Source organism: Mixophyes fleayi, unplaced genomic scaffold, assembly GCF_038048845.1.
Source record: "Mixophyes fleayi isolate aMixFle1 unplaced genomic scaffold, aMixFle1.hap1 Scaffold_3859, whole genome shotgun sequence".
Classification (NCBI taxonomy): Eukaryota; Metazoa; Chordata; class Amphibia; order Anura; family Limnodynastidae; genus Mixophyes; species Mixophyes fleayi.
This window is the reverse complement of record NW_027447842.1, coordinates 2,501-10,000: the sequence shown is the minus strand read 5'-3', so window position 1 is coordinate 10,000 and position 7,500 is coordinate 2,501. Positions and strand designations below refer to the sequence as shown.

Below are 7,500 nucleotides of genomic sequence, written 5' to 3'. Positions count from 1 at the left end.
GTCTCCCATCCAAGTACTAACCAGGCCTGGCCCTGCTTAGCTTCCAAGATCAGGCGAGATCTGGCTTGTTCAGGGTGGTGTGGCTGTAGGTGTTGGTTGCTTATTGTGGCTGTAGGTGTTGGTTGCATTACAGACCTACAATCTCTTATACATCTCAAAACCAGCATTGAACGGAAGCAAGAAGAAGAGAGAGAGAAAAAAAAGGCCTACAGCACCCTGGTATTCCCAGGTGGTCTCCCATCCAAGTACTAACCAGGCCCTGCCCTGCTTAGCTTCCAAGATCAGACGAGATTGGCTTGTTCAGGGTGGTGTGGCTGTAGGTATTGGTTGCCTACTGACCTACATCTCTTATACATCTCAAAACCAGCATTGAAGGAAGCAAGAACAAGAGAGAGAAAAAATGGCCTATGGCACCTGTATTCCCAGGTGGTCTCCCATCCAAGTACTAACCAGGCCCGACCCTGCTTAGCTTCCAAGATCAGGCGAGATTTGGGCTTGTCAGGGTGGTGTGGCTGTAGGTATTGGTTATCTACTGACCTACATCTCTTATTCATCTCAAAACAGCATTGAAGGAAGCAAGATTAAGAGAGAGAAAAAAAAATGCCTACGGCACCTGGTATTCCCAGGTAGTTTCCCATCCAAGTACTAACCATGCCCGGCCCTGCTTAGCTTCCAAGATCAGACGAGATTGGCTTGTTCAGGTGGTGTGGCCGTGGGTATTGGCTGTTTACTGACCTACATCTCTTATACATCTCAAAACCAGCATTGAAGGAAGCAAGAACAGAGAGAGAAAAAAATGGCTATGGCACCTGGTATTCCAGGTGGTCTCCCATCCAAGTACTAACCAGGCCTGACCCTGCTTAGCTTTCAAGATCAGGCGAGATTGGGCTTGTTCAGGGTGGTGTGGCTGTAGGTATTGGTTATCTACTGACCTACATCTCTATTCATCTCAAACCAGCATTGAAGGAAGCAAGAACAAGAGAGAGAAAAAAAAAAATGCCTATGGCACCTGGTGTTCCCAGGTGGTCTCCCATCCAAGTACTAACCAGGCCCGCCCTGCTTAACTTCCAAGATCAGACAAGATTGGGCTTGTTCAGGCGGTGTGGCTGTAGGTGTTGGTTGCTTACAGACCTACATCTCTTCTATACATCTCAAAACCAGCATTGAAGGAAGCAAGAATAAGAGAGAGAGAAAAAAAGGACTACAGCACCTGGTATTCCCAGGTGGTCTCCCATCCAAGTTACTAACCAGGCCCGCCCTGCTTAGCTTCCAAGATCAGGCAAGATTGGGCTTGTTCAGGGTGGTGTGGCTGTAGGTATTTGTTGCCTACTGACCTACATCTCAAAATCAGCATTGAAGGAAGCAAGAACAAGAGAGAGAAAAAAAAAGGCCTACGGCACCTGGTATTCCCAGGTGGTCTCCCATTCAACTACTAACCAGGCCTGGCCCTGCTTAGCTTCCAAGATCAGGCGAGATTTAGGCTTGTTCAGGGTGGTGTGGCTGTAGGTATTGGTTATCTACTGACCTACATCTCTTATTCATCTCAAAACCAGCATTGAAGGTAGCAAGAACAAGAGAGAGAAAAAAAAATGCCTACGGCACCTGGTATTCCAGGTAGTCTCCCATCCAAGTACTAACCAGGCCGGCCCTGCTTAGCTTCCAAGATCAGGCGAGATTGGGCTTGTTCAGGGTGGTGTGGCTGTAGGTATTGATTATCTACTGACCTACATCTCTTTATTCATCTCAAAACCCAGCATTGAAGAAGCAAGAACAAGAGAGAGAAAAAAAATGCCTATGGCACCTGGTATTCCAGGTGGTCTCCCATCCAAGTACTAACCAGGCCCGCCCTGCTTAACTTCCAAGATCAGACGAGATGGGCTTGTTCAGGGCGGTGCGGCTGTAGGTGTTGGTTGCTTACAGACCTACATCTCTTATACATCTCAAACACCAGCATTGAAGGAAGCAAGAACAAGAGAGAGAGAAAAAAAAGGCTACAGCACCTGGTATTCCCAGGTGGTCTCCCATCCAAGTACTAACCAGGTCCGGCCCTGCTTAGCTTCCAAGATCAGCGAGATTGCGCTTGTTCAGGGTGGTGTGGCTGTAGGTATTTGTTGCCTACTGACCCTACATCTCAAAACCAGCATTGAAGGAAGCAAGAACAAGAGAGAGAAAAAAAAGGCCTACGGCACCTGGTATTCCCCCATCAAAGTACTAACCAGGCCTGACCCTGCTTAGCTTCCAAGATCAGGCGAGATTGGGCTTGTCAGGGTGGTGGTGCGGCTGTAGGTATTGGTTATCTACTGACCTACATCTCTTATTCATCTCAAAACCAGCATTGAAGGAAGCAAGAACAAGAGAGAGAAAAAAAAATGCCTACGGCACCTGGTATTCCCAGGTGGTCTCCCATCCAAGTACTAACCAGGCCCGGCCTGCTTAACTTCCAAGATCAGACAAGATTGGGCTTTGTTCAGGGCGGTGTGGCTGTAGATGTTGGTTGCTTACAGACCTACATCTCTTATACATCTCAAAACCAGCATTGAAGGAAGCAAGAACAAGAGAGAGAGAAAAAAAGGCCTACAGCACCTGGAATTCCCAGGTGGTCTCCCATCCAAGTACTAACCAGGCCCGGCCCTGCTTAGCTTCCAAGATCAGGCGAGATTGGGCTTGTTCAGGGTGGTGTGGCTGTAGGTATTTGTTGCCTACTGACCTACATCTGAAAACCAGCATTGAAGGAAGCAAGAAAAAGAGAGAGAAAAAAAAAGGCCTACGGCACCTGGTATTCCCAGCTGGTCTCCAATCCAACTGCTAACCAGGCCCGGCCTGCCTTAGCTTCCAAGATCAGGCGAGATTGGGCTTGTTCAGGGTGGTGTGGCTGTAGGTATTGGTTATCTACTGACCTACATCTCTTATTCATCTCAAAACCAGCATTGAAGAAGCAAGAACAAGAGAGAGAGAAAAAAAAAGGCCTACAGCACCTGGTATTCCCCAGATGGTCTCCCATCCAAGTACTAACCAGGCCCAGCGCTGCTTAGCTTTCAAGATCAGACGAGATTGTTCTTGTTCAGGGTGGTGTTGGCTGTAGGTGTTAGTTGCTCCAGACCTACATCTCTTATACATCTCAAAACCAGCATTGAAGGAAGCAAGAACAAGAGAGAGAGGAGAAAAAAGGCCTACAGCACCTGGTATTCCCAGGTGGTCTCCCATCCAAGTACTAACCAGGCCTGGCCCTGCTTAGGCTCCAAGATCAGGCGAGATCTGGCTTGTTCAGGGTGTGGTGTGCTGTAGGTGTTGGTTGCTTACAGACCTACATCTCTTATACATCTCAAAACCAGCATTGACGGAAGCAAGAAGAAGAGAGAGAGAAAAAAAAGGCCTACAGCACCTGGTATTCCAGGTGGTCTCCATCCAAGTACTAACCAGGCCCTGCCCTGCTTAGCTTCCAAGATCAGACGAGATTGGGCTTGTTCAGGGTGGTGTGGCTGTAGGTATTGGTTGCCTACTGACCTACATCTCTTATACATCTCAAAACCAGCATTGAAGGAAGCAAGAACAAGAGAGAGAAAAAATGGCCTATGGCACCTGGTATTCCAGGTGGTCTCCCATCCAAGTACTAACCAGGCCGACCCTGCTTAGCTTCCAAGATCAGGCGAGATTGGGCTTGTTCAGGGTGGTGTGGCTGTAGGTATTGGTTATCTACTGACCTACATCTCTTTTAAATCTCAAAACCAGCATTGAAGGAAGCAAGAACAAGAGAGAGAAAAAAAAAATGCCTACGGCACCTGGTATTCCCAGGTGGTCTCCCATCCAAGTACTAACCAGGCCCGGCCCTGCTTAACTTCCAAGATCAGACAAGATTGGGCTTGTTTAGGGCGTGTGCTGTAGGTGTTGGTTGCTTACAGACCTGAATCTCTTATACATCTCAAAAACCAGCATTGAAGGAAGCAAGAACAAGAGAGAGAGAAAAAAAGGCCTACAGCACTTGTACTCCAGGTGGTGGTCTCCCATCCAAGTACTAACCAGGCCCTGCCCTGCTTAGCTTCCAAGATCAGACGAGATTGGGCTTGTTCAGGGTGGTGTGGCTGTAGGTATTGGTTGCATACTGACCTACATCTCTTATACATCTCAAAACCAGCATTGAAGGAAGCAAGAACAAGAGAGAGAAAAAAATGGCCTATGGCACCTGGTATTCCCAGGTGGTCTCCCATCCAAGTACTAACCAGGCTGACCCTGCTTAGCTTCCAAGATCAGGCGAGATTGGGCTTGTTCAGGGTGGTGTGGCTGTAGGTATTGGTTATCTACTGACCTACATCTCTTATTCATCTCAAACCAGCATTGAAGGAAGCAAGAACAAGAGAGAGAAAAAAAAAATGCTTACGGCACCTGGTATTCCAGGTGGTCTCCCCATCCAAGTACTAACCAGGCCTGGCCTGCTTAACTTCCAAGATCAGACAAGATTGGGCTTGTTCAGGGCCGGTGTGGCTGTAGGTGTTGGTTGCTTACAGACCTGAATCTCTTATACATCTCAAAACCAGCATTGAAGGAAGCAAGAACAAGAAAGAGAGAAAAAAAAGGCCTACAGCACCTGGTATTCCCCCATCCACAAGTACTAACCAGGCCTGACCCTGCTTAGCTTCCAAGATCAGGCGAGATTGGCTTGTTCAGGGTGTGCGGCTGCAGGTATTGGTTATCTACTGACCTACATCTCTTATTCATCTCAAAACCAGCATTGAAGGAAGCAAGAACAGAGAGAGAAAAAAAAATTGCCTACGGCACCTGGTATTCCCAGGTGGTCTCCCATCCAAGTACTAACCAGCCCCGGCCCTGCTTAACTTCCAAGATCAGACAAGATTGGGCTTGTTCAGGGCGGTGTGGCTGTAGGTGTTGGTTGCTTACAGACCTACATCTCTTATACATCTCAAAACCAGCATTGAAGGAAGCAAGAACAAGAGAGAGAGAAAAAAAAGGCCTACAGCACCTGGTATTCCCAGGTGGTCTCCAATCCAAGTACTAACCAGGCCCGGCCCTGCTTAGCTTCCAAGATCAGGCGAGATTTGGGCTTGTTCAGGGTGTGTGGCTGTAGGTATTTGTTGCCTACTGACCTACATCTGAAAACCAGCATTAAAGGAAGCAAGAAAAGAGAGAGAAAAAAAAATGCTTACAGCACCTGGTATTCCCAGGTGGTCTCCCATCCAAGTACTAACCAGGCCTGGCCCTGCTTAACTTCCAAGATCAGACAAGATTGGGCTTGTCAGGGCGGTGTGGCTGTAGGTGTTGGTTGCTTACAGACCTGAATCTCTTATACATCTCAAAACCAGCATTGAAGGAAGCAAGAACAAGAAAGAGAGAAAAAAAAGGCCTACAGCACCTGGTATTCCAGGTGGTCTCCCATCCAAGTACTAACCAGGCCTGGCCCTGCTTAGCTTCCAGATCAGGCAAGATCTGCTTGTTCAGGGTGGTGCGGCTGTATGTGTTGGTTGCTTACAGACCTACATCTCTTATACATCTCAAAACCAGCATTGAAGGAAGCAAGAACAAGAGAGAGAGAAAAAAAGGCCTACAGCACCTGGTATTCCCAGGTGGTCTCCATCCAAGTACTAACCAGGCCCGGCCCTGCTTAGCTTCCAAGATCAGGCGAGATTGGGCTTGTTCAGGGTGGTGTGGCTGTAGGTATTTGTTGGCCTAATGACCTACATCTGAAAACCAGCATTGAAGGAAGCAAGAACAAGAGAGAGAAAAAAAAACGCCTAAGGCACCTGGTATTCCCAGGTGGTCTCCCATCCAACTGCTAACCAGGCCTGGCCCTGCTTAGCTTCCAAGATCAGGCGAGATTGGGCTTGTTCAGGGTGGTGTGCTGTAGGTATTGGTTATCTACTGACCCTACATCTCTTATTCATCTCAAAACCAGCATTGAAGGTAGCAAGAACAAGAGAGAGAGAAAAAAAAGGCCTACAGCACCTTGTATTCCCAGATGGTCTCCCATCCAAGTACTAACCAGGCCTGGCCCTGCTTAGCTTCCAAGATCAGGTGAGATCTGCTTGTTCAGGGTGGTGTGGCTGTAGGTGCTGGTTGCTTACAGACCTACATCTCTTATACATCTCAAAACCAGCATTGAAGGAAGCAAAGAACAAGAGAGAGAAAAAAAAAGGCCTGCAGCACCTGGTATTCCCAGGTGGTCTCCCATCCCAAGTACTAACCAGGCCAGTGCTGCTTAGCTTTCAAGATCAGACGAGATTGTTCTTGTTCAGGGTGTGTGGCTGTATGTGTTAGTTGCTTCCAGACCTACATCTCTTATACATCTCAAAACCAGCATTGAAGGAAGCAAGAACAAGAGAGAGAGGAAAAAAAGGCCTACAGCACCTGGTATTCCCAGGTGGTCTCCCATCCAAGTACTAACCAGGCTGGCCCTGCTTAGCTTCCAAGATCAGGCGAGATCTGGCTTGTTCAGGGTGGTGTGGCTGTAGGTGTTGGTTACTTACAGACCTACCTCTCTTATACATCTCAAACCAGCATTGATGAAGCAAGAACAAGAGAGAGAGAAAAAAAAAGCCTACAGCACCTGGTATTCCCAGGTGGTCTCCCATCCCAAGTACTAACCAGGCCCTGCCCTGCTTAGCTTTCCAAGATACAGGTGAGATTGGGCTTGTTCAGGGTGGTGTGGCTGTAGGTATTGGTTGCTTACTGACCTACATCTCTTATACATCTCAAAACCAGCATTGAAGGAAGCAAGAACAAGAGAGAGAAAAAAAATGGCCTATGGCACCTGGTATTCCAGGTGGTCCTCCCATCTAAGTACTAACCAGGCACGGCCCTGCTTAGCTTCCAAGATCAGACGAGATTGGCTTGTTCAGGGTGGTGTGGCCGTGGATATTGGTTGTCTACTGACCTACATCTCTTATACATCTCAAAACCAGCATTAAAGGAAGCAAGAACAAGAGAGAGAAAAAAATGGCCTATGGCACCTGGTATTCCCAGGTGGTCTCCCATCCAAGTACTAACCAGGCCCGACCCTGCTTAGCTTCCAAGATCAGGCGAGATTGGGCTTGTTCAGGGTGGTGTGGCTGTAGGTATTGGTTATCTACTGACCTACATCTCTTATTCATCTGAAAACCAGCATTAAAGGAAGCAAGAACAAAGAGAGAGAAAAAAATGGCCTATGGCACCTGGTATTCCCAGGTGGTCTCCCATCCAAGTACTAACCAGGCCCGGCCCCTGCTTAACTTCAAGATCAGACAAGATTGGCTTGTTCAGGGCGGTGTGGCTGTAGGTGTTGGTGGCTTACAGACCTACATCTCAAAACCAGCATTGAAGGAAGCAAGAACAAGAGAGAGAGAAAAAAAAAGGCCTACAGCACCTGTGTATTCCCAGGTGGTCTCCCACCCAAGTACTAACCAGGCCCGGCCCTGCTTAGCTTCCAAGATCAGGCAAGATTGGGCTTGTTCAGGGTGGTGTGGCTGTAGGTATTTGTTGCTACTGACCTACATCTCAAAACCAGCATTGAAG

The 7,500-nt window shown here is 47.9% G+C and overlaps 1 non-coding gene and 26 pseudogenes across 1 annotated transcript; all 27 read right to left on the bottom strand.

The window, feature by feature from the left end:
* Nucleotides 1-91, bottom strand: part of LOC142133664 (5S ribosomal RNA) — a 119-nt pseudogene extending 28 nt beyond the window's left edge.
* Nucleotides 92-203: 112 nt separating this feature from the next.
* Nucleotides 204-322, bottom strand: LOC142133638 (5S ribosomal RNA; annotated as a pseudogene).
* An 80-nt stretch (nucleotides 323-402) lies between these two features.
* On the bottom strand, nucleotides 403-520 carry LOC142133589 (5S ribosomal RNA; annotated as a pseudogene).
* An 81-nt stretch (nucleotides 521-601) lies between these two features.
* LOC142133619 (5S ribosomal RNA) lies at nucleotides 602-718 on the bottom strand (annotated as a pseudogene).
* Nucleotides 719-997: 279 nt separating this feature from the next.
* LOC142133597 (5S ribosomal RNA) lies at nucleotides 998-1,114 on the bottom strand (annotated as a pseudogene).
* An 84-nt stretch (nucleotides 1,115-1,198) lies between these two features.
* On the bottom strand, nucleotides 1,199-1,317 carry LOC142133603 (5S ribosomal RNA; annotated as a pseudogene).
* Nucleotides 1,318-1,388: 71 nt separating this feature from the next.
* LOC142133601 (5S ribosomal RNA) lies at nucleotides 1,389-1,508 on the bottom strand (annotated as a pseudogene).
* An 82-nt stretch (nucleotides 1,509-1,590) lies between these two features.
* Nucleotides 1,591-1,707, bottom strand: LOC142133617 (5S ribosomal RNA; annotated as a pseudogene).
* A 281-nt stretch (nucleotides 1,708-1,988) lies between these two features.
* LOC142133579 (5S ribosomal RNA) lies at nucleotides 1,989-2,106 on the bottom strand (annotated as a pseudogene).
* Nucleotides 2,107-2,370: 264 nt separating this feature from the next.
* LOC142133583 (5S ribosomal RNA) lies at nucleotides 2,371-2,489 on the bottom strand (annotated as a pseudogene).
* Nucleotides 2,490-2,571: 82 nt separating this feature from the next.
* Nucleotides 2,572-2,690, bottom strand: LOC142133598 (5S ribosomal RNA). Its single transcript, XR_012686809.1, has one exon. It is a non-coding gene; the product is annotated as a 5S ribosomal RNA (ribosomal RNA).
* Nucleotides 2,691-2,963: 273 nt separating this feature from the next.
* Nucleotides 2,964-3,084, bottom strand: LOC142133606 (5S ribosomal RNA; annotated as a pseudogene).
* Nucleotides 3,085-3,370: 286 nt separating this feature from the next.
* On the bottom strand, nucleotides 3,371-3,487 carry LOC142133661 (5S ribosomal RNA; annotated as a pseudogene).
* Nucleotides 3,488-3,567: 80 nt separating this feature from the next.
* On the bottom strand, nucleotides 3,568-3,684 carry LOC142133609 (5S ribosomal RNA; annotated as a pseudogene).
* Nucleotides 3,685-3,767: 83 nt separating this feature from the next.
* LOC142133611 (5S ribosomal RNA) lies at nucleotides 3,768-3,884 on the bottom strand (annotated as a pseudogene).
* An 83-nt stretch (nucleotides 3,885-3,967) lies between these two features.
* On the bottom strand, nucleotides 3,968-4,087 carry LOC142133590 (5S ribosomal RNA; annotated as a pseudogene).
* Nucleotides 4,088-4,168: 81 nt separating this feature from the next.
* Nucleotides 4,169-4,286, bottom strand: LOC142133599 (5S ribosomal RNA; annotated as a pseudogene).
* Nucleotides 4,287-4,761: 475 nt separating this feature from the next.
* Nucleotides 4,762-4,880, bottom strand: LOC142133669 (5S ribosomal RNA; annotated as a pseudogene).
* Nucleotides 4,881-4,963: 83 nt separating this feature from the next.
* On the bottom strand, nucleotides 4,964-5,082 carry LOC142133605 (5S ribosomal RNA; annotated as a pseudogene).
* A 70-nt stretch (nucleotides 5,083-5,152) lies between these two features.
* On the bottom strand, nucleotides 5,153-5,270 carry LOC142133576 (5S ribosomal RNA; annotated as a pseudogene).
* A 281-nt stretch (nucleotides 5,271-5,551) lies between these two features.
* Nucleotides 5,552-5,669, bottom strand: LOC142133649 (5S ribosomal RNA; annotated as a pseudogene).
* Nucleotides 5,670-5,943: 274 nt separating this feature from the next.
* Nucleotides 5,944-6,061, bottom strand: LOC142133607 (5S ribosomal RNA; annotated as a pseudogene).
* A 284-nt stretch (nucleotides 6,062-6,345) lies between these two features.
* LOC142133593 (5S ribosomal RNA) lies at nucleotides 6,346-6,463 on the bottom strand (annotated as a pseudogene).
* An 81-nt stretch (nucleotides 6,464-6,544) lies between these two features.
* Nucleotides 6,545-6,666, bottom strand: LOC142133585 (5S ribosomal RNA; annotated as a pseudogene).
* A 281-nt stretch (nucleotides 6,667-6,947) lies between these two features.
* Nucleotides 6,948-7,066, bottom strand: LOC142133643 (5S ribosomal RNA; annotated as a pseudogene).
* An 82-nt stretch (nucleotides 7,067-7,148) lies between these two features.
* LOC142133616 (5S ribosomal RNA) lies at nucleotides 7,149-7,266 on the bottom strand (annotated as a pseudogene).
* A 73-nt stretch (nucleotides 7,267-7,339) lies between these two features.
* On the bottom strand, nucleotides 7,340-7,459 carry LOC142133571 (5S ribosomal RNA; annotated as a pseudogene).
* Between the last annotated feature and the right edge of the window lie 41 nt (nucleotides 7,460-7,500).